This window comes from Bos grunniens, chromosome 8 (genome assembly GCF_055505025.1).
Source record: "Bos grunniens cultivar Pamir isolate PY7600 chromosome 8, Bosgru_T2T1.0, whole genome shotgun sequence".
NCBI lineage: Eukaryota > Metazoa > Chordata > Mammalia > Artiodactyla > Bovidae > Bos > Bos grunniens.
Window position 1 is genome coordinate 85,534,670 of NC_141172.1, and position 26,022 is coordinate 85,560,691.

Here is a 26,022-nt window from a genome sequence, read left to right on the forward strand (position 1 = left end):
CATTCTTATTACAACTTTTAAAATCCTTGTCAAATATTTCATTATTGGCATTTTTTCTCATCTCAGTATTGGAGTTTTTTTTTCCTCATTAAAAGTGTTGGTTTCCTGGTTCTCAGTGTGATGAGTGAAATTTTATTGTGTCCTAGACATTGTGGTTATTATATTAGGAGACTTTTAAGTGCTCTTTAAATCTATTTTATTAGACATTCACCCTTTCTAAGTTTAATATCGAGGTTCTAGCCTATTTTCATAGGCTATAGTCCAGTGACCATTTAGTTTTCAGAGCCCTTGGCATTCTATTCTCGTCTGCTTCATTCTTTTGGCATTTATGTGGCTCTCGCTCAGTCCCTACAGGTGCTGCCTGAAGGAGTGGAAGTTGCTTTCCTGGGGCGTGCAGAGGTGAAAGGCCACCTTCAGCCAAGGGAGGTAGAGAGACTGAAGCCACTGGGCCTGGATCTTCTCATGCCATTGGGTGGAGGGCAGAGCCATGCTAGGCTGTGCTGATGCTGCCTGCAGTGGATCAGTCTACTCACCAGTACCCAGAGGAGGGAGTGGAGAAGGGGTTCCAGTGTGGCTCTGAGGGCAATTGGAGACCTCTGATGTGCCCCTTGTGAAGTAGGAGTTAGCACCCCCCACCCCATTTTGGCTCTGTTGGGTTTCTCCTTTCTGATTCTTTGGCCAGTGCCTTTGTTTGTTTGTATGTCTATGTACATTAGTGTCCCCAGGTTTCAGGTCTCTCTGGCCCCATATGAGGCATATGAGAGATAAAGGAACTCACCACATCATCAGTCCTGAGGTCTCTAACTAGTCAACCTCTTCTTTCCAGCTTTCAGAATCCTTTATTCTTGACTGTTGGATTATTTCCAGGCTATTTAGTTTGACAGTGAGGTGGATGAGGGATAAGTGAGCCTACACTTTCTTGTTCTGGAACTGAAAATGCTATTAAAGATTTTGCACATGGAAAGCAGAATGAACCACTTAAATTGCATGGCTACAGGAGCTACTGCTGGGCCTTGGTATAGAGTGGGCATTCTGTAATCATTATTGGTTGAATGAATGAATAAATGGAGTTTTCATACTTTAATATCAATGTCCTAGAGGCATATATAAGCCAGAGCCCCATTTCCCTGAATTCTTGGACAAGTACTTCTCAAGGCTTTTAGGCTTCATCTTTCTGAGAAAAGACCATAATGAACTGGTAGCCTGAGGTAGGAGACTGCTATTTTCTAAAAGCTGATGACACTACTATATATATATATATATGTGTGTGTGTGTGTGTGTGTGTGTGTATGTGTGTGTGTGTGTGTGTGTATATATATATATATATATATATATATATTTTCACCTCAAGGAGCAATTATTGTTTTCTCTTTTCCAAAAGGAAGAAAACTTACTCTTCAGTATTCAGACAGCTTAACATAGTAAGGACTCAAAAACACCCTCTTAGCTTGAATCTTTCTTCAAGAAAAAGGTCAAGTATTTAAGATACAGAAATGTTAAAATTTTTTAAAAAATTGCTGTTAATAACACTGGATTGACATGACAGAATGTCTGCATTTTTTAAAGACATTAATTTTGAGATTTAAATGAGATTCCCTTCAGCTTATAGTCCCTTTTCTCTGTGAATATTATGATGCCTCTCAGATGTGGCTTTTAAAATAAAAGCATCTTAATGAAGCAGTAAATAGCTCTACAGTGAGGGGATCATCTGTGAGGGGTGTGCTTCACAGTGGATCACACCCACAGGTTTTGTTTTTGTAAATTTGAATTTTACTCCCCAACGGATACCCTATTTTTTGTATTCAAGAGATGAAACACATAAGGAATTCATTAAGAAATCAGGCTTTGGTGGGACAGCTTTGATTTGACACTTTTGAAATATGATCCAGGTCACAGCAGTGAATGGTGCAAACCTCTTTTTTGGCGATGGCATCTGGACTTGATTATTTTAAATTAGGTTGTGTGGCGCTGGCATCCACTCGCCTGCGAAACTGCTACTGCAGACAGCCCTTGTTCCCCAAGATGATATGGGAAATTAGATGAGTTCTGAATACTTAGAAATAAAATTTATGTTAATTATCAACTTTGTTGTTTCAGTATCCCATTTTTCTAAGCTTCTAGAATGTCACCTTTTATCTTTCATTGGTAGTGATGGTTTTCATGCCAAAGATATAATTACACCTGGAGCATTTTATTAATATTTAACTTGTACCTTCAGAGGCATAAGTGACACTAAATAGGCTCGTCAGTAAATATTTATTAAATGAATGGAAAATTACCCCCAAATAACCTACCATTAAGAACACGCGAGTGTGTTCCGGGGGGTTCGTGGGCGGCTGCGTGGCTATCTGCACACCATGTCCAACAGCTTCACTCCCTTTGCATCTTCAGTGGTCAGGAGTTCAAAAAGAGGGTGGAAAATTGGGTTTAAACCCAGTTTTCAGCAGCTCATGTGTACAGTTTTCTGATTTCAAGAATGTTTATATTTGAAAGTTTATTTTCTCGCAATCAGAGTCTGGTTAAAGAGGGGAAAAAAGACACTTTAACATCTAAAGAGTTTACCGACTGTCCGTATTTCCTCTTTTATGTTGTTTCAGAAATAGTCACACAGCCATTTCTTAAATAATTTCATAGAAACCAAATTCCAAGTGCGTTTATGTTTCAAAGACGAGTGGGTTATTTTGATGAGCTTTCAAATTTGAAAGGCCTCTTTAACAAATATTTTGGGAAGAGATCAAGCACCGAGAAGATCTGGAATGCCGATGTTCATTTGTACGCACACATGTCAGGGTAACACAATTGTATCCCACTTACTTATTCTGCTCCCCAAGACTTAGATTAAAAGCATCCAAGATTGTAGACTATTAACATCTGTAGTATTATGTCTCAAAGCTCTCCAAGAAATTGCAACTCATCTGAACCTCCATAAAATCTACTAACAGATGAGAAATGAAGGAAACTGACTTGCCTATCTTTCTACTGCCAGGATGTCACCGAGACTTGTTCTTGACTCCTGTTCACTCCATTTGCTAAACTTTTCTATCACACAGCAATCCAAACTGGGCTAAAAACAGCCCTGGAAGATCAAATCCTGGGAAAACAATAATTTCCAAAATGGCCCTTGAATCCCTTGTCTTCTAATCCAATATGACCTTCTTTTGTCCCACTGAAGTGTTAACATTCTTTGTGTCCCACCTTTTACTTTTAAATTTGGGATTTTTTCTCCTTCAAATGATGGTGTCTGTTTGTTTGTTTTTCTTCTGCATATCAAAATAACTCATAAATGAGTCTTGGAATCACTATTAATATTCATGGAATATTGTTTCTGAATCACTTTTCATCTGTTTCTGGACAGGCAAAGCAGACTTCCATATTAAGAACAGAGGGCACTGGGGACCAGTGATTAAAATTTCCAGTGATTAAAATTCCATGCTTCCATTGCAGGGGACCCATTTTCAATTCCTGGTCTGGGAATAAGATCCCACAAACAGTGCAGCTAAAAGATTTAAAAAAATAAGAACAAAAATGGACTCTGGAAATAGAAGGTGGAATTTCAATAACAGACTCAATTTCTTAGCTCTGTGACCTCAAGCAATGTTTTGAACCTCAGTTTCCCCTTCTGTGAAATGAGGTAAGACAAGCAGCTTCCTGGTGATATGTGGCCGTTCCACAGGGCAGAGGTGATAGGATACCCAGCACACTAAGCACAGAGCCCTGATTCCAGCAATAGCCATTCAGAATGGATGCTCACAACCAACAGCCAAACAGAATGGATGCCCGTGACCAGCATCAAGCCAGTTGTCCAGGGCATCTAACTTGGTGCCCATTGAATAGCTACTGACTCACTGTGGCTGAGTTTGGGCTCCCCCAAACACAGACCCTGAAATAAGGATTAAAGTGACAGCAGTGTATCTGGGCAGTGATCCCCAGAAGCACCTGCTGGATAGCAGGAGGCATCAGGGGCTCGTCCTGCTGGGACCCTCCCAGTTGACTGTTCGGTGAGCCAGAAGGCTGAGTCATGGGCCCACTCCTGCCCCTCTGAATGAGGGCTGCCCCACACATTCTTGCCTACTCTGTACAAGCTCCTGCGGCACTTGCTGTAGGGGTCACAGAGGGGCAGATATGAGCCCTGAAGGAATGTAGCATCAACAATATCTGCTATGACTGCTACTATAAGTTTTGTAAGAGAGAACTCAGCATTTACCAAGTCCCCAAGGAGACAATGGTCACTTTGAACACAGAGTTAAACCTAGGACTTTGAAGGAACCAGAAGCTCCCTGCCAGGCTCTTCTCTTCATGGTGAGTAGGCCTGGCCTGCCACTCAAGTTCAAGTCCAGTCACAGACAGCAGATTCTCTCCCTGGTCAGGCATTGGAGGGCTGCTGCTCCTGAGGTAAAGGGCTTCCTACAACTGAGACAGACTCTGAAGCAACTGACAGCTGGGGGCAACAAGCCCTTCCTCAGAGGAGTAACTGGATGGCCTGTCTGTCCAGTACATTCTAGAATTCTGGTAGGCAGACTGTCACTGCCCAGGGCCACTCCCTCTGAGGGTACTTCTTTGGAGAAAAGACTTCCATGTGCTGACATGTGGAGTGAAAGAACTGGCTTCCTGCCAGGAACACTCTTACTGGGGATACCAGCCACAGCCTCCTTCACACACGAACAGCCAGCTTCTCAGCCCCTGACTCTTCCACATGAATAGATGGAGGAAAATTGCCTTTGTGGGAGGGTCCAAAACAAATGAACCAGCCAAACATAATCAGGTAAAGAATTATTTATACACACATTTCTATGGTTGGGTATCATCAGAAATAGTAGAGAAAACTCTGCATTTGTGAGTTGAGAATAATTATCAGAGATCAAAAAATAGCCTAATTTTTTTTGCAAGTTCAGTAGGTGGAGTGGAAGATAAAGTTAAGGAAATATCAGGGTAAGAAAGACAGAGAAATGGAAAATAGAAGAAAATTAGAAAATCATTCTAGGATGCTGCTAAGTCACTTCAGTTGTGTCCGACTCTGTGCGATCCCATAGACAGCAGCCCACCAGGCTCCCCTGTCCCTGGGATTCTCCAGGCAAGAACCCTGGAGCCATTTCCTTCTCCAATGCAGGAAAGTGAAAAGTGAAAGTGAAGTTGCTCAGTCGTGTCCTACTCTTAGCGACCCCATGAACTACAGCCTACCAGGCTCCTCCGTCTGGATGAACAGCATCTAATTAACTGAAGATAGAAATAAAGATGGAGAAGGAAACGGCAACCCACTCCAGTTTTCTTGCCTTCAAAATTTCATGGACAGAAGAGCCTGGTGGGCTACATCCAGTCCGAGGGGTCACAAAGAGTCGGACATGACTGAGCATGCACACACAGCAGGGCATAGAAGGAAACAACTGAAAAAATTTTAAAGCTTAATGGATTCCCATTCACTCAGGTTTCTTTTATTGAATACTTCTGCTTCAACCAAATGTTCTAGCCAAAGCTGAATTAAAGAACAGGAGGTTTAGAGTTATCTATTTCTACCCAGAACACCAGGGAGAATTGATAATCCTGAACTTCCATAGAGGGAAAACACAGATCTTCTATTGTGACAGTCATTGTGGCTGTCCTCGGAACAGAGGCCTATAGTATGGCCCCTCCCAGGGAAAGAGTCATGGCCAGGCATGATCATCCAGGGTGCCTTGGTCAGTTACTCAATGGGGTGTGGTGTGGCACAGCCCTGACCAAGAAAAGGCAGGGAGACAACTACAGGGACTGGTTTAAACTTCCTGCTACTTTCCTTGTTACTCAGGCTGTGATATTTGGAGCTGGTGCAGCCATCTTATCCCAATGAAGACCATTGCTAACACACTGATGGAGGAGCAGAGCAGGAAGGAGCCTAGAGCCTTGAAGCACATGGAAAGTTGTCAATCCAACCTTAAGATTGCTTCCTTTTCCACTTCTCTTTAAGGGAGCAGTCAAGGTATTTGTGCTATTTTTAGACAGATGCTGTGTTCTGGGAAGAATCTGGAGAATACACCCTAACATATATCACTTTGGCATGAGAATTATTTTGAACTGAAGGCAGTTGAGAAGCGGCAGCTGTAGGAAAAGCTCTCTAGCCTCTCTCTGTCTACCTAAAAACAGGGCAGAAGTTTCTGTTTGTGAAGGTGTACCCTTCTCCCGTACCAGGAGGGAAGAATCACCTTTATTACTACAGATGGAGGTGATAAGTCTGCATAAACAAGTCTTACTAAATAACCCTTATCTTTCATTGCTTTCTCCCATATATTTACTACCTCTAGAAGCCTAACTTAAACCCCTTTCCTTTATCTCTTTGCATGTCCACAATTTATCACTCTTTGTTAAAATGACATATATGCCTCCAGGTCTATGCACCCCTTGGGGTCCTTACTTTTATTCTATAAAGTCCTTTGTGTACACATAAAAATTTAAATTAACATCAAAGAAAATGTATGTGCTTTTTCCTCCTGTTAATCAGTCTTTTGCCAGTTTAATTTGAAAATGCAACTACAGAAACTAAGAAGGTAGATAAAGTTTTTCCTCCTCTACAATTCCTTGCTACCTAACACAGCTTAATTAATATACATACAAAGAATCAGAAATAATAGTAGCATGGAACTTTACAGCAGTCATATGAGAAGTTAAAAGCTAGTGAGAGATTAGTAGAGACAAGTCACATTTCCCTCTGTCCTCACCAGCACTTCAAATGGTCTATCCGATGGTTTCTCAGTGTCATTATTTTTAAAGATTTATTTATTTGTTTTACTATGGTGGGTCTTTGTTGCTGCACACAGGCTTTCTCTAGTTGTGGTCTGTGGGCTTCTCTTTGCCATGGCTTCTCTTTTTGCAGATCACGGGCTCTAGCACGGGCTCAGTTGCCCCATGGCATGTGGAATCTTCCTGGACCAGAGATCCACCCGGTGACCCTTGCATTGCAAAGTGAATTCTTAACCACTGGACCACCAGGGAAGCCCTCCCACTCTCATTGTAATTTGAATTTGCTGATAGCCAGTGAGGCTTGGCATTTATCACAGATTTGTTGGTCATGTATGTAGATTTCTTCTTCTACTGTCCACTGTCCACTCATTTTATACACTTTGAATTCCTTGCTGTTTCCTAATTGATGTGTAAGCTTTCTTTTTTCTTCAGGTTCTAACCCCTTATTCTCTATGTTGAAAATAACTTCTCACAGTCTGTGATTTAGGGAGATTAGGGCTAAATGACATAGCATTTTGGCTGTGTCATTTTTTTTTTTTAAAGACTTTTTATTTTAGAGTAGTTTTAGGCCTGTAACAATTGAGAAGAAGGTACAGAAATTTCTCATAAATCCTCTAACTTCTTATCAACATCACTCACCAGAATGGTACATTTGTTACCAAGGAGGAGCCAACATTAACCCATTATCATCACCCCCAAATCCACAGTTTACCTTAGAGTGCACTCTTGGTATTGTACATTTTATGGGTTTGGACAAATATATTAAAGTGTATGTTTATCCTGATAGTGTTTTACAGAATAGTTTCACTGCCCTAAAAACATTCTGAGCTCTGCCTGTTCATCCCTTGCTCCTCTGCCTCCAATGACAACCACCAGTGTTTTATTATCTCCATTGTTTTGCTTTTTAAAGAATGTGGTACAGTCAGAATCATCCAGTATGTAGGCATTTCAAGACTGAATTATTTGTTCCTTTTACCCCAGTGACTCAATTGTAAAAAGTCTACCTGCCAATGCAGGAAACGCAGGAGATGTGGGTTTGATCCCTGGGTCGGGAAGAACCCCTGGAGAAGGGAATGGCAAGCCACTCCAGTATTTTTCCCTGGAGAACCCGATGGACAGAGGAGCCTGGTGGGCTACAGTCCATAGGGTCGCAAAGAGTCAGACACAACTGAAGCGACTTAGCACACAGCATAGTTGATTTAGAGTGTCATGTTAGTTTACGGTGTACAGCACAATGATTCAGTTATACGTGTATGTGTATTTCTTTTCAGATTCTTTTCCCTGATAGATTGGCTGTGTCATCTTTGAGACTGAACCAACCACTGTGTTATCTTAGGCAAATTATTCAACTTCAGCCTCCTCTCTTCTAACAAGGCAATATAATCCAACTCAGGATTATTCAGGAAATTAAGTGAAACAAAGTATGTCAACAGGGTAGTAGATTAATATACAGAGGTAGCTTTTCTGATTTTTAGAGCAGGAAAGAACCTTAGAAATCGCTGAGTCCATTGACCATCAAATCAATGCTATTTAGACAACACTTACCAGGTACCAGGGACAGTTTTGAGTTTTACACATATTAGCCTATCTGATCCTCCCAACAATGCTATTTGATGATACTATTATTACCCCAGTTTTACAAATGAGAGAACTGAGAAACAAAGAGACTAGGACACTTGCCCAAGACATCTTGGAGTGGGCAGGCAAGGTGAAGTTACAATTTCTACTCTTTTATCTACTGGGAGGAGTGCTCACAACAATTCAGTTTTTTGAAGAAATGTTGTTTAGACAAGAGATCATTTGAAAAGGACTGATAACCACTCCTTAGCTACTGCAGGGACATCTCAAGTTTCTAAAGAACTACTGGTTGAGGCCCACACCAACATATGAGGAGCCATGGACCCAGACATGAGGTGTCAGCTAGAGTCCTCCTCCCAAGCCCACAGTGCCCTGGGGAGTGTTCCCTGATCATCTCCCATAAATTAGCAAGAAATGCCTTTGAATGCAATAAGGAGGGACCACCCACCCTCGTTATACACAACCGGGTTCTTCTGGGAAGACAGTCTGTAGCTTCCGTCAGATTCTCAAAAGGGCCCATCATCCCAAACAAGGTTAATTTACTCATTAAACTTACCAGTCTAAACCTTAAGCTCCCCCCAAAAACTAACAAATGGAGCTTTCTTCTTTTTACTTTTACAATGACAAGAGCTCGAATTTCCCTGAGCTGCAGGGGCTCCATGAGCAAGCTTTACTCAAGTGGATAAAGAAGAGTCAATAGATGCTGTAAAAAAAAAAAAAAAAAAGATGTTGTAAGGAGAGGGAAAAATCCTTTTCCACACCCTCTTGTGTTCTGTTCCCGGGACAATGCAAATTAAAGTAACACCACCACCATCCCCCCACCAACACACACACAAATAAAAAACGTATTAGGAGGAGATAAAAGTTTATTTTATATCCATATGAGGGAGCCTCACAGAAATAAAATGAAAACCCCAAACCCAATGGTGTTAGGCCATTTTTAATGGAGCTTATATACCATTTTTAATGAAGAGTGAAAGAGTATGGAAACAGGACAAAGGGAAAGAAATTTATGCTTCTAGGGCAGTGAATTGCAAGAAGATAAATCTATGAGGGAAACGAATGGAAGATAACGGTAGTTTTAGTAAGGTTTGTTTGTAAGGATCCATCTCTGTGTTGACTCTGTCTCAGGCAATAAGAATATTCTCTACTTCGTATGGAGAGGGCACTTTATCACTGGAAATCGATGACCTGTTTTTAGGTGGGAAGCAGAAGGTCAGAGCCCTGCTTTCATCTGCTGTTTCTCAAATGTTTCAGTTCAAAATAATCAGCGGGTCAAAGATCAGAGTCTTTCCCGTGAGAGATGTCGCCATCACCACTACCAACACCACCTTCTCTGTCCCACCAGCCTTCTCCCAGGACAGGGTCATTCAATTTCATTAAACAAGCAAACAGCCTGGAGATTTTAACCAGAGGGATATTTCATACAAATAATTGCTCTGGGGACTTGGATCAGCTCAGTGACCAGAAGTTATGAGGCCATGGGATTTGGGTCCCTGGGGGAACCTTCCCAGAGCCAGGGCCTCCCTTGCCCCTCCAGTGTTTCCTGAACCATCAGGGACACTGCTTACAGAAGCTTAGTTCGTTCCACCTTACCTGGAATTCAGCCTAGACAGCTGTATTTCAAAGGTTTTCTTGAATAACAATGCTTTCGAGGTTTATTTCCGTAGAGTTTTCTGAATTAAATCCATCTAGGTTAAAACTCCGTTCAAGATAGTAACAGAAATTTTTGATCAAATACTGTTTTAAAGCAGGGCTAATATGCCTATACAGTTACAGTTAGGTAAGGAAACGCGCTTGTTGAATTTAATCCAATACTTGGCCCACAGCATTCCAAGGTCTGGAGGGAGTTTGTTTAAGCAATCCTGTTTCTTAAAGCCAAAACATAAGTAAATTAAAATTCTTTACTGTATTGGGGAAATTTGAACAGATCACATTTTCCTGGTGGTACTGCTTTCAAAAGGAGAACGATGAATCCAATTGTGTGTATGTTACAAGCTAACAAAATAATCTCCCTAACACCATTCTGATGTATAAATAAACAAGTGTGTGTGCCCAAGGGAAAAACAACTGAGCATTTCAATACAAGGAGCAGAACAGGAAAGGTGTCCTGTCTCTTCAAAAAAGTGAGATTTCTACTTCATTTCAAGCAGGGCTTAAGGATTACATTATAAAATCTTTTAAATGACATTTTATTATAATAGAAAAAAAATATGTGTTCATTGTATAAAAACTTCAAATGTTCAGGAGAACGACAAGGACAAAAATCACGCTTAATCTTCTCCACAGAGGTAACAATGAAAAGAGTAATTTGATTAGTGATATAGTTAGCTCAGGGAAGAGGGGAATAACCTTTAAAGAAGACGTGTTTGAAGATGGTCCATGTAACACTTAAAAGCAAAATTATATGTTTATATAGGCTGCTTTGTTTTTCTGGGCTTCAAAATCACTGCAGATGGTGATTGCAGCCATGAAATTAAAAGACACTTACTCCTTGGAAGGAAAGTTATGACCAACCTAGACAGCATATTGAAAAGCAGAGACATTATTTTGCCAACAAAGGTCCGTCTAGTCAAGGCTATGGTTTTTCCAGTGGTTGTGTAAGGATGTGAGAGTTGGACTGTGAAGAAGGCTGAGCACCAAAGAATTGATGCTTTTGAACTGTGGTGTTAGAGAAGACTCTTGAGAGTCCCTTGGACTGCAAGGAGCTCCAACTAGTCCATCCTAAAGGAAATCAGTCCTGAATATTCATTGGAAGGACTGATGCTGAAGCTGAAACTCCAATTCTTTGGCAACCTGATGCAAAGAGATGACTCATTTGAAAAGACCCTGATGCTGGGAAAGATTGAGGGCAGGAGGAGAAGGGGATGATAGAGGATGAAATGGTTGGATGGCATCACCGACTCAATGGATATGGGTTTGGGTGGACTCTGGGAGTTGGTGATGGACAGGGAGGCCTGGCGTGCTGTGGTTCATGGGGTCACAAAGAGTCGAACACGATACTGTTACTGATAGGCTCAGACGGTAAAGAATCTGCCTGCAGCGCAGGAGACCGGGGTTTGATCCTTGAGTCGAGAAGATTCCCTACAGAAGGGAATAGCTAGCCACTCCAGTGGAGAAGCCAACGGCACCCCACTCCAGTACACTTGCCTTGGAAAATCCCATGGACCGAGGAGCCTGGAGGGCTGCAGTCCATGGGGTTGCTAGGAGTCCGACACGACCGAGCGACTTCACTTTCACTTTTCCCTTTCATGCATTGGAGAAGGAAATGGCAACCCAATCTAGTGTTCTTGCCTAGAGAATCCCAGGGACGGGGGAGCCTAGTGGGCTGCCGTCTATGGGGTCGCACAGCGACTGAAGCGACTTAGCAGCAGCAGCAGCAGCCATGCCAGTATTCTTGCCTGGAGAATTCCATGGACAAAGGAGCCTGGCAGGCTACAGTCCATATGGTCTCAAAGAGTTAAACATGACTGAGCGACTTTCTATGTTTCTCCCTGATATATAAATGAGGAATTTTTTTCTGAATGAAATTCAGAAAAAATTTTTTTCTGCTTGCGTAATGATACTGTTCCTGAGAAATCAGAGCAATAACCATAATCAACAATTAGCATTTAATGAACCCCTATACTTTGTCAAGGATTTATTTGATTCCCTAAAAAACCTGGCAAAACCTCATGAATAACAAACTTTTTATAACTAAAAATTTAATCATTAAATCCAGATTAATTGGCAGGATATTATATTAAGATATTATAAAAAGTCCAGTGCCTTTGGCATGGAGCACCAATTGCAATACTAACTAACATAAAGCAAAGGCTGCCTCTGACTTTAGGACCAATTTGCATCAATTACACACATGCCATGAGGGAGACAGGGCATCAGAATTTGAACCCAAGGGATGACAAATGGAGCACTCAACTACATAATGAAATCTAACTCTTTGAACAAATAAATATCTGAAAGTTCATACTGATACAAAATAAAATCTTGAGTAAGTAAATAAGTGGGGAAGTAGTGGTAACTCTTTCTTTCAGACGAATTCCAATTAACAATGGTATAAAGAATGAGGGAAATAGAAAATTAGCAATGTTCTTAAGCTTTCAAGCTTGAGATTGGGAGGGGTCAGATACCGACATAATAATTGTCATAGGCAAGATCCACTGATGGATGTGAAATTTACTGGGGTAAAGTTTGAGGAGCAACAGGATATTTGTATTATCTCAAAATATCCCCCTTCTAACAATGACACGGCACAGTGCGGACCCCAACAGACGACCTTCCCAAGGGACTGAGGGTAATCTCATCAACAATTAGACAGACCCAGAGAGGGGACATTGCACTGAGAAAGGCGCAACACCATTTGGATGGTATGCCTGCTGAAAATGTGTAACCTCAGTCTAATCATGAAAAAGCATCAGACAAACCCAAATCAAGAGACATCTTATAGAAGGAATTGACCAGGGCTCTTCAAAACAGTGTCAAGGTCATGAAGGATAAAGATGACTGAGGAATTGTCCCAAAACAGAGGAGACTAAGGAGTCTTGACACTAGATGCCAGGTGGGATCCTGCAACAGAGATGGGACATAGTGGGAAAACATGGGACTTGAATAAGGTCTACCACCAGTCCATTCTGAAGGAGATCAGCCCTGGGATTTCTTTGGAAGGAATGATGCTAAAGCTGAAACTCCAGTACTTTGGCCACCTCATGCGAAGAGTTGACTCATTGGAAAAGACTCTGATGCTAGGAGGGATTGGGGGCAGGAGGAGAAGGGGACAACAGAGGATGAGATGGCTGGATGGCATCACTGACTCGATGGACGTGAGTCTGGGTGAACTCTGGGAGTTGGTAATGGACAGGGAGGCCTGGCATGCTGTGATCCATGGGGTTGCAAAGAGTCGGACACAACTGGGCGACTGAACTGAACTGAACAGTTTGTCTAGTAGCCTCTTATCAACACTTATTTCCTGGATTTGATCACCATCCTTTGGAAGGTGTTAACATAGCAGGGCTTGGGTGAGGGTACGTAGGAACTCTCAGCCCTATTGTGCAACTTTTCTGCAAAACTAAAAATATGTCAAAATATAAAGATAAGAAACATGGCAGCAGAGAGAATGATTTCCTCCCACTTGAGCACCAGATCATAAGTCCCATGGGGGGTTGCTCTCCATGGCTGGCATGGATTTCTGATCAGTGACCTGACTGCTTCTCTCATGAGCAGCAGTAACAGTCCCAGGAGAATTGAGGCCAAGATTTATTTAGTCTTGTGCAAAATGGGAAGGTGCGAGTTATTAATAATAAGAGAAACTGGCTCTTTCTCACCAAGATTGGTGTATGACTTGAGCAGAAAGTTGAATTAAAGGAATCTTCAAAGATATGCCTACAAACTGACTAAATTTGTTCATAGTTTAAAATGGAAGACATGCTCAATGTTCTCAAGCTTGTGTTGAGATTGGGAGGGAGCAAAAATTAACACCTCTCTTTTCTTCTCCTGAATTCTGAACAAATTGACAAATAAGACAATCAGTGATCAAAATATTAGTTTCACGAGTGTTAGATTGAAGAAAAGGGTTTTTCCTCTACTTTCTAAGGACTTTTTCTTAATATCTGTCCTCCCCCCACCCCCAGACCCACCCAGTCACGGGCAGAGCTGAGCCACTACAGTCCCTGAGAAGGCAGGGCCCAATGACCAGATTTTGTGGAGCCCAATGACCAGATTTTGAGAGCCTGTTATCTCCCAAATCATGCATGATCCAGATGCCCTCAGCTCCCCCGCCCTCCAAACACCCATCAGAGAAGTCTCCCTCTTCCCTTGCAGTGACTGAAGTGAAGGGGAAGAGATCCCTTTTTTCTGGGCTAAGGTCAGAATGCTGTGGGTGAGTATAGGAGGGAAGATGATTTCCTTGCAGCTTATTCCTGAAAGTCAAGCAAATGTACATGAATTAAGGTTGCCAGGGCTGGGGAGAATGGTGAATGCAAACTTCGTGTTTAATGGGGACAGAGTTTCAATTTTGCAAGGTGAAAAGAGTTCTGTGGAGGGATGGTGGTAACACAGCCATGCGAATGTACTTGATGCCATAGAACCATATGCTTAAAAAAGTTAAGATGGTAAATTTCATTATGTGTATTTCACCACAGTTAAAAAAATGTTTAATTAAAAATGAAAAAAGGTATACTAATTAATAACAATGACACAAATCAATTATGATTTTACCATATCAGTTTTATTTAAGAACCAAGCCATCACTATGTCTAGATTTATGTCTGCTCTGGAGAGAAGCAGAAAATGGTCTCAGAAAATTTCTTTTAGCTATTCCTTCCCCAAGGACTATAGCATAAGAATGTCCAGAAAGTATTTCTTTGGAGTTTCATACTTGCTTCAGGTGTGAGTAAATAAAAGGATGCTATGAGTTTCCCAGGAATGAGCAGGGAAGAAGCTAACATGGGTTCGTAGCAAAGATAAAGTCGGTGGAGACAAGAGATTGTGGGGAAATCGTTCAGGATAGTGTTTTGCTCTACATCAAAGGCGCAGATGATGGACCCTGATCAAGGTCGCGTGGGGAGGTGGAGGGGGCACCACATCCCCTTCCCAAGATCCCATCTTGACTCCTCTGGATACAAAGTAGCTCTGAGCGGGCTCCAGATGGAGACTGAACCCGTGACCTCTCTGCATAAAGACATCATGACACCCACTACGCCATCTGGGGCTCATAAAACCACATTCTCTATCTTTTCTTGGCTCTCAGGCTAGTCAAAAGCTGAAGGGCAATATTTGGGACCGCTCTGGTTTATTCGTGGGGTTTAATTCAGAACACATTTCCACAAAGAGAGGCAGAACAAAGCACAATAGCACTAAAGTTCAATTTACATTCTCAGTCAGTGAAACAAAATGGAAATAAAAAACAGTTGTGTGAGAGTCATTTATAACTAAACTATGGCTCCAAAAGCGCCTTTCCTATAATGTCATGGAATAAAAGACATTTTCAAACCACCAGCAAGGAAAGCTTAAAGGGCCAAAAAAGGAGAGGTGAAGGCTTTCTGTCTGAAAATAAATAAATAAATGAAATTAGAGCTCCGATGATGGCATGCAGTCTCTCTCCTCTCTCTCTGATTTGGCAGATACAGTTATTTCAGTATTTCCTGATTTAAAGTGTTTTCCTCCTGGTCATGGTTGGTGTTGGTGCTGCTAGTCATCGGAAAGCCAGTGCTGTCCCAGGAAATCCTTCAGGTTTTACTTCTCAGTTTGGTGAGACTCCTCCAAGACCACAGGGCTTGTCTGCCATCACAATGCCGTGATTTCCAGGTACAGATTTGCCACAGTAAGTTATGTCTGGCTTGTTCTACCCCCAAAATTTACCCAGTGCTGGCAGATGGCTGCCATTCCAACCACCACAGCAGCTCTGCAGTTAAGAACCAGCACATAACACCGGTGTTCTTACGGGACGGGAATCATTCTAGGATTGAGGTGCTAAATGAAGGGACTCCCTGAGTTGAATTTCAAGCTTGAGCTTCCACAGCTCGTCAGTAGCAGGACTAGAAGGAGACTCTTGACTCCACATCTTGCACATTTTCTGCAAAGCTGAAAGAAGAAAATTTTTAGAACACACCCAAGTCCTCACAAGAGTGGTCACATAATGCTATTCACAGCTCTCGGGCTCCAAGTTGTCCTCATCACCAGGCCTTCAACTTGAGCCAAATTTTCCCTCAAACACTTCTGAGTCTCTGGGCTAGTTTATCACTGTCTGTTTAGACTTTCTTTTACAGGACCTTTCCCACATTATATTGTAATAATCCACTTACAGGCCTGTTTCCACAGTTGCACTGTAAACTTTCTGAGGATATGGCACATCCCTAATTCATCCCCGTCTCCACAGATTTCAGCCTAGTGTTTGGTGTGTAGCCAGGGCCTTCTGAAATGTTTATGGAAAGAATTCATGCTCTATCCACACTAAATGCAATAACTTGTCAAATTAGTTTGTTTTTTTTCCCCCAATTTTTTGTTTTCCTTTGTGTGTGGATACTTGCTAAAGAAATCCACTAAGAAGATACTTGTAGACTTGGTAGGAAACAGTTGGAGCTCAAACCTGCTTGTTAGCTCCTCCTCCAGAATCCAGTTCATAACCTCAACTCCTTTGCTTCCTGCTAAGAGAGTTTAGAATGGCTTAATACTTGAATAAACAACAAGGTCCTACTGAAAAGCATAGGAAACTACATCTAATACCCTTTGACAAACCGTGATGGAAAAGAACATAAAAAAGAATGAACATATATGTATAACTGAGTCACTTTCCTGTTCAGCAGTAATTAACACAACATTGCAATTCAACTATTGATGTGTTGTTGTTTGGCCACTAAATTGTGTCTGACTCTTTTCACCCCATGGATTGTAGCCTGCCAGGCTTCTCTGTCCATGGAATTTCCCAGGCAAGAATACTGGAGTGGATTGCCATTTCCTCCTCCAGTTGGCCTTCCTGACCCAGGGATCGAACCAGCATCTCCTGCTGGCAGGCAGATTCTTTACCACTGAGCCAATTCAACAATATTTCAGTTGGGGGTGGAGTGGGGAAATGGCTCGATACTGGTTTCCCAGACTCCCTTGCAGCTCATGGGAGCAGTTATGGCCAAAGATAAGTCAGTGAAGGTCCCATGGGAAGCTTCCCTTTCCTCTTGCATTGAAGGCCACTGCCGCCACCTGCAGACAGGGCAGCAAATGTGAATGTGAAATCCATCACTAATCATGGAGTTGCAGGGAAACAGAGTGATCCAGGGTCTCACCGAACATCATAGAGCAGCTGAACCTACACAGCGATGGCTATCTCCAGACTTGTTCTGTAAGAAGTCCTTCTCTTTTGAAGGCATTTTGAGCACAGAGGTGGCTTAATGTCTTTGAACATTTCCATGTAACAAGAAATAATGGAACAATTGCTCTGAGCAGAACACTGTGCTAATTTGAGGAGAAAGACACAGTTTTCACTAAGACAAGGCATCAAGGAAGATGCTTTTTTGAAATTTTATAGCAAAGCCTATTTGAGGGTATTGTCATCTTCCCAAGTCTTATAATATTTTGCTTTTTCTGCTATGACTTCCCAGCACAAAGCTGCTACTGCTGCTGTTAGTCACTTCAGTCGTGTCTGACTCTGTGTGACCCCATAGACGGCAACCCACCAGGCTCCCCTGTCCCTGGGATTCTCCAGGCAAGAGTACTGGAGTGGGTTGCCATTTCCTTCTCCAATGCATGAAAGTGAAAAGTGAAAGTGAAGTCGCTTAGTCGTATCCGACTCTTAGCGACCCCATGGACTGCAGCCCACCAGGTTCCTCCATCCATGGGATATTCCAGGCAAGAGTACTGGAGTGGGGTGCCATTGCCTTCTCCAACACAAGGCTATGTATGTGTATTTTCTGAACCATTTTAAAATAAGTTATGGTTTTCATGACATTTTACCCTTCAATGCTTCATAATTAATAATTTCCAAATGTAAATGTCCACCTCAAATGTCTCCCATAGTTGTTTTTTAGAACCATGATCCAAGTATTGCGTTCTGTTTTTATCTAAACTAGCCTTCCTAAACCTTTATATTTGCATAATATTGGTTTGTTGGAGAGACCAGACCACTTGTTATGAGAAACCTCTCACTCTAAAGATTTTGCCTGGAGAAGGCATGGCACCCCACTCCAGTACTCTTGCCTGGAAATCCCATGGGCAGAGGAGCCTGGTAGGCTGCAGTCATGGGGTCGCTAAGAGTCGGACACGACTGAGTGACTTCACTTTCACCTTTCACTTTCATACATTGGAGAAGGAAATGGCAACCCACTCCAGTACTCTTACCTGGAGAATCCCAGGGACGGGGGAGCCTGGTGGGCTGCCGTCTATGGGGTCACACAGAGTCAGACACGACTGAAGTGACATAGCAGCAGCAGAAGCAGCAAGGATTTTGCCAGATTGTTTCCTGCTGGCATTATTTTATTGGTCCTCTTTCCCTGTATTTCCTATAACTGGAGTTATGTCTAAAGGTTTGATGAGATTTGAGTTTAAATGTTTTTAACAAGAACACTGTAGGAGATCCATGTGGGTATTTCTCATGGCGTTTTCTGGTCACATAGATCCCTGAGCCACCTTTTATTTGCAGGCAAGCTTCTCAGCCACTGGACTTGTGCCTCCCCTTCTTGCCCATATCACACTGTCCCTGTACCTGATCTGAAGCATCTCATGGTCCCCTCCATGCCTCTGTGTGTGTTATGCTCTATTCAGTGCTCATCTTTCTCCTGTAGGCTTGGTCCACAGTAGTAAGCACAGTAGCATGGCCCTTGTATGTAGACAGGACCTGGAGCTTGCTTCTGACCAGTGAAATACAGCACAGGTGAAGGAAGGTCACTGGCCTGATAAGGTTACATACAACAGTAACTTCCAACTAGCCAGGAGATTCTCTCTTGCTGACTGATGATTCAAACTGCCGTGTTGGAGAAGTTCATGTGGTAAAGAACTGAGCGCAGTCTCCACCAACAGCCAGGAGGAATAAGCCCCTCAGTCCAACAGCCCTCAACGACCTGAAGCCTGTCAAGAGTCATGAGAGCCTGGAATTGATTCCTTCCCTGTTTGAGCCTCAGTTGAGACCCTGGTCCTGGCTAACACTTTGATCTCATGAGAGACCCTGAGTCAGATCACTCGACTATGCTCCACAGGGATTCCCCACCCACAGGAGCTATGAGATAATAAATGTATATTGTTCTAAACTGATATATGAAATAGCAATAGATAATGACTACAACCCACATACTGTTATTCCATACTTCAAGCCTAATCAGTCTTCAAGGACCAGCTTAAATACTTGAGTATGCTTTAGCACCCTAATGCCCTGAGTCTCTGTTGATCCTTCATTGTCAGAACCACACAGTTCATGATTTCAGACTACACTAGGGCCATTAATACTATCCCTTCAACCAAACCATATGTCCTTTGCAGGCAGAAGCCACATATAAATGCTTGTATCTCCTGTACTCTGGAGCATCACACTGCATATATAGGAGGTACTTACTGAATACTTCTTATTAACAACAGTAGCAACTGTTATAATCAGCAATCTGTAACAGTGTATACTCACTATAATCCTGGCTTACCAAATGTTGAGAGCTCTATCAGGAGCTATAATCAAACATGTCTATAATAACAAAAAATGTTTGGCCCTGAAAAAGAAAACACTTATTTGGGATTTCCTTTTAGTTTTTACTTCTTTATGAAATGATACAAATGGAGTGAATTAGTGACAACGATGTTTTCCAGATGTTCTCTAGATATGACAATAAAAATATAAACAAGACTTTTTCTTATTTTTTCCCAAGGAAACTCTATTAATAAGTTCAGTTGACCCTCCCCCACATCCACGTCTCCCCCTTAGCTTGCTGTGCCAAGCACAGGAAAGACTTAGAGAATCCACATGTTGGTAAAGTTACTTTATGGTTCCCACTTCAAGATGGAGTCTTGAGCACAGTATTTCTTCCCTTAAAAATTCCACGAAATGAGATAAAATTTACTTTTAAATGACAAATTCATCAGCTTGCTGAAAAACAGCAAAAGGGTGTATCAGGGAATTGAACATTGTGCCTAATTACAAACGATTAGCTGGCAACAGAGATGTTTATCTGAAAATTAAAGCCGCTCATTCATTTCCCAAGGATCTAAACAATGTAGAGAAATGACAGAGTGGATGATTTTCCCTTAGAGAAGCATGGGAGAGAGTGAGGTGATTTTGGACTGACAGGAAATTGGAAGGAAATAGAGTTATCTCACCCCAAGGGTAAGAGGTATATGAACTTACACCATGCCCTGAATAAGAGCCATCGACAGTTATATGGCTCCCTGCCATGCCTACCTTCTCCCCAGAACACCTTCAGGAAAGGAGACTGATGGGAAGTTGTTAAGGAAACACACAGAAGGCTTGCTCAGTTGCCTTCTGTCATTAAAACATGTGAAGCATGCATGAAAGAGAAGGACCAAGATGAGCAAACACAACAGACTTGGAAGGAAACAGACAATACAGACAGCAGTATGGGCTTTCAGTTCAGTTCAGTTTAGTTCAGTTCAGTCACTCAGTCGTGTCCGACTCTTTGCAACCCCATGATCTGCAGCACGCCAGGCCTCCCTGTCCATCACCAACTCCTGGAGTTCACCCAAACTCATTTCCATTGAGTCGGTGATGCCATCCAACCATCTCATCCTTTCGTCCCCTTCTTCTCCTGCCCTTAATCTGTCCCAGCATCAGGGTCTTTTCAAATGAGTCAGCTCTTCTCATCAGAGGGTTAAAGTATTGGAGTTTCAGCTTCAGTATCAGTCCTTCCAATGAATATCCAGGGCTGATTTTAGGATGGACTGGTTGGATCTCCTTGCTATCCAAGGGACTCTCAAGAGTCTTCTCCAACACCACAGTTCAAAAGCATCAATTCTTTGGCACTCAGCATTCCTTGTAGTCCAACTTTCACATCCATACGTGACTACTGGAAAAACCATAGCCTCGACTAGATGGACCTTTGTTGACAAAGTAATGTCTCTGCTTTTTAATATGCTATCTAGGTCAGTCATAACTTTTCTTCCAAGGAGTAAGCGTATTTTAATTTCATGGCTGCAATCACCATCTGCAGTGATTTTGGAACCCCCCAAAATAAAGTCAGCCACAGTTTCCACTGTTTTCCCATCTATTTGCCATGAAGCGACGGGACCCAATGCCATGATCTTAGTTTTCTGAATGTTGAACTTTAAGCCAACTTTTTCACTCTCCTCTTTCACTTTCATCAAGAGGCTCTTTAGTTCTTCTTCTCTTTCTGCCATAAGGGTGGTGTCATCTGCATATCTGAGGTGATTGATATTTCTCCCAGTAATCTTGATTCCAGCTTGTGCTTCATCCAGCCCAGCGTTTCTCATGATGTACTCTGCATAGAAGTTAAATAAACAGGGTGACAATATACAGCCTTGACCTACTCCTTTTCCTATTTGGAACCAGTCTATTGTTCCATGTCCAGTTCTAACTGTTGCTTCCTGACCTGCATATAGGTTTCTCAAGAGGCAGATCAGGTGGTGTGCTATTCCCATCTCTTTCAGAATTTTCCACAGTTTATTGTGATCCACACAGTCAAAGGCTACAGCATAGTTAATAAAGCAGAAATAGATGTTTTTCTGGAACTCTCTTGCTTTCTTGATGATCCAGCGGATGTTGGCAATTTGATCTCTGGTTCCTCTGCCTTTTCTAAAACCAGCTTGAACATCTGGAAGTTCACAGTTCACGTATTGCTGAAGCCTGGCTTGGAGAATTTTGAGCATTACTTTACTAGTGTGTGAGATGAGTGCAATTGTGTGGTAGTTTGAGGATGGGCTTGACAGTGTATTATCAACAACATTTCTATTCATGGCCTCCACATTTGCAATAGAGCCAGGAACCACATCCAGAATCTCCTTTTTTGGATGGTTCTGGGATAGTGTCTGCTCATGAAAGACATGGGTAAGAAATTAGGAAGATGGAAGAGGAAAGACCATTAGAGGTGGCAATTATAATTAAACATGTGAACAGATGTTGAACTCAGAACATTTCCCCAGATTACTGTGCAGAACCACCCACCTCACTATGGCAGAGTGAAAGTTGATGGGAGCTTCCAAAGATAGATGAGAATTGCAGCAGCATCCTGGGAATCTTCTGAGAGTCACCCATTTTGGGGGACCCAGGGTAAAATTTTAATGGATGCTTCACTTAGCTTTTCCCTCACCTTTTAATAGTTGTATGAGCCCCTAAATTTTTATATTAAAAGCCTTATTATCTTGAAAATACACATTATTTTATATATATATATATCTCTAAGAAAATCATCTTGCCAACATGAATTGCAATCATGATCCTTAGATAGATTTAAGTGCATACTGCATCAATAAAACAAGAAAAGGCTGCTAGGAAAAAAAGAGCAAAAGTTTCTAGAAGTTTTAAAAATTATGTGTTATATATATATATATATATATAATTAAGCATATGTATTATTATTATAACTAGAGATTTCATCTGAAGTTTTAAATTATTGACTTAAAGTAGGTAAGGAAGGAATTATTTGTGGTCTGTAAGGTAAAATCAAGGAAATTACAAGTGAGAGAAAACTTAAGGCATCAAAATATGTATATAAGCCAAACAAATTGATTAGATTCCCTGAAGAAGAGATTGGGGTCAATAGGCAGATAAGGAACAATTAAAAAAAATGTACAAATATTTCTTAGAGATGAACAAGTTTTGAGGTTTAAAGGCCAACAAGTACCCAAAAAATTTGTAAGACACACAGCTAGGTACAATTTGGAGAAACTCCTAACATCAAGGATAAAGAGGAAATCCTAAAACTTTCAAAGAGATAAACAGTGTATTTCATGAACAATGAGATTTAGACTAAGGTCTTTATCTCGTGCTTTACCTGACACTTGGAGATAAAGAGACAGTGCTTTCCTTCTCAGGGGAAACTATTTTGATCTTAGATTCCAGGACACAGCCAAAATATCAGTGAAATTTGAAAAGAGACAAAGACAACATTGGACTTGAAAAGGTAAGCTTTTGATTGCAGGTAGCAGGAACCCTGGAGAAGGCAATGGCACCCCACTCCAGTACTCTTGCCTGGAAAATCCCATGGACGGAGGAGCCTGGTGGGCTGACTGAGAGACTTCACTTTCACTTTTCACTTTCATGCATTGGAGAAGGAAATGGCAACCCACTCCAGTGTTCTTGCCTGGAGAATCCCAGGAACCGCAGAGCCTGGTGAGCTGCCATCTATGGGGTTGCACAGAGTTGGACACGACTGAAGCGACCTAGCAGCAGCAGCAGCAGGAACCCTGAAGTAGGGCTGAGGTCACATGGGATTGCTTCAAGGCTTAATGATGGCCCTAGAAAGCCTGTTACTGTCTGTCCATCTCTCTATTCTACCATTTCAAGCATCCATTTCATTCTATGACTCGTTTCCATTAGGATGTCAAGTTTCCTAAATTATATACATCGGGAGAGAAAGAGTGGAAACTATTTCCTTCTCTGCAATCTAATGGGACTGACTCAGGCTGTGTGTCCCGAACACAATATAATATATGCTGATTTAGTTCAGTTCAGTTGCTCAGTCGTGTCTGACTCTGCGACACCATGGACTGCAGCACACCAGGCTTCCCTGTCCATCACCAATTCCTGGAGGTTACTCAAACTCATGTCCATTGAGTCGGTGATGTGCTGATTATCTTAAATTAATCCATAAAGTGGGAACGGGGATCACTTACCCTGAGTCCTATTGTTTAAGCAGAAGAGGAGTGTGAATACCTCACAAGAGTTTTCTTTGAAAGAAAAAAGGAAAGAAAGGTACTGGATCGCCAAATAACAATGTCTGATACACACTGTTATATCTCTTCCAAAACAAATAATTTGAGGATATACTCCAATATAAAGGAAAAAAACTTTCAGGAAAAAGATGATGCCTAAATCAAAGAAGAATGGTAAGCAAAGAAACATACATGTATATCAACAGTTGTAAATGATATGGCTATAAAGTGGACTTCTGTTTTTGAATAAGGATTCCTTAAAAAGTAGGAGCAAATATTGTTTTGTTTTTGTTTTTTAAATAAGCGAACCATAGCTTGGAATTGGAATTCCTGATTATTTCAGTGAAATACGGGAGAAAGAAGTAAAAAGAAGAGTGAAGATAGTTAAAAGCCAGCAAAAACATGAGTTAATCTTAAAAAGTAGGAGAGTAAACACATATGTTTATACTCCAAATTATAAAGTATATATATTTTCCCAAGTGGTAGTGGTATAATTATGAATATAGAGAAAGAGCAAATTCTTCCTCACTGATCATTAGGGGAAAGCATAATAAAACAACAAGGAGAAAAAATGTCTTCATTCATCATTTTGGCAAACAATTATTTTGATAATCTTGAGTTTTAGTAGGGGTAAAGAGAAATATACTCTTGTAGAAGTGTAAATGTACAAGCTGTCTGGAAGGAGATTTACTAGTATCTCTCAAGCATTTAAATACATGTACACACTTAACTAGCAATTCCCTTCTAAGAAAATTTAAGAAATATTTGCACTAGTTCACACAAATAAATATTGACAGTGATCCGTGTAGAATTACTTAAAATAACATAAATAAATAAAGGACCTATAATCCTTCGAATAAAGGAATGACTGAATTGTTGAATAGCTATGCCACAGAATCTCCTACAACAGTTTGAAGCAGAGTTTGGTTAAGACTTTTTCTGTAAAGGGGCAGATAGTAAATGTTGTAGATTGTGGGTGCCTCATGGTCTCATATTCAACTGCTCAGTTCTGCTATTGGAATGCAGAAGTAGTCACAGGCAATAATAAAATGAATGAACAAGGCAGTGCTTCAATAAGACTCTTTTATAAAAAGAGGCAGCAGGTCAGATTTGACTATAGGTTGTTTGCCATGCATTTAAAAGATTTCATTTGATATAATGTACTGATATGAAAATGTTTCCATCATGCATTCCTTAAGAGAATCAAGTTGGAAAACAATGCATTATATGATGCAAATTTGAAAGTTATATGTGCATTTACATATACTGTCAATTCTCATTATTATAATAATGTTCTATGAAGTCACCTCCAACAGTGAATTAACAAATCCTGAACCATTTGCTCCTAAGGGAAATACAGAGTTAGGTTCCTGTGAAACTAGTCGCATTTTCACCAACTGCTTAGTACATAAGGGCTTCCCAGGTGTTGTCTTCCCAGGTAGAGTCTAGCGGCCAGTGTAGGAGACATGAATTCAGTCATTGGGTTGGGAAGATCCCCTGGAGGAGGAAATGGACACCCACTCCAATATTCTTGCCTAGAAAACACCATGGACAGAGAAGCCTAGCAGGCTACAGTCCATGGGGCAGCAAAGAGTTGGACATGACTGAGTGAGCCCACACAAGCACACACTTTATACATAACCTTGTTTTATGTGTGTTTCTATTTAAAGACACTGTATTTAATACTTATTGTTGATTCATGAACATTGAACTCACAACCGGCAGCACTGTAACTCATGGGTGAAGGAAGCTTATATGACACATCACAGCCTTACTGTGCTTAGGACACCAGACAGCTTTTCAGTGTTGTGCACAAAAATGAGAAAAACATGGTGCTCAGTAGACCACAAACAGGACACCTGTTTTCAGCAGGAGCTGAAATAAGAAGGCAGAATGTCAAAACTACTACAGGATTTTTAAAAAGTAATTGAGAATGTGGCTTGCTGGTCAAAAAATTTTAAATGTAACCTAGAAATTAATTTAAAAAATTTTAACAAGTACCCAAATGTCTGTCAATAAATGAATGGGTAAATGAAATGTGATCTAGTCATTGGATGGAAATTTATTCAGCAATAAAAATAAAAATGGAGAATTGATTTTTTTCCAACACATAGAGATGTTGAAAATATTTTGCTGAACAAAATAAACTGGTCTTAAAGATTACATATTGTATTCCATTTACTTAGAAGTCTAGAATAGACCAATCCTTGGAGACAGAAAGTAGATTAATAACTGCCTAAGTCTGGGAGGTTTAGGGAAAATTGGGCTGGGAATTCTGTCTTTTAGTGGAGACAAATGTTTTAAAATTAGATTGTGATGATGATATATTCACAACTTTAAATATATTAAAAAACACTGACTTGTACACTTTAAATGGGTGAATTGTGTGGTGTATAAATTATAACCTAATAAAGTTATTTTTTT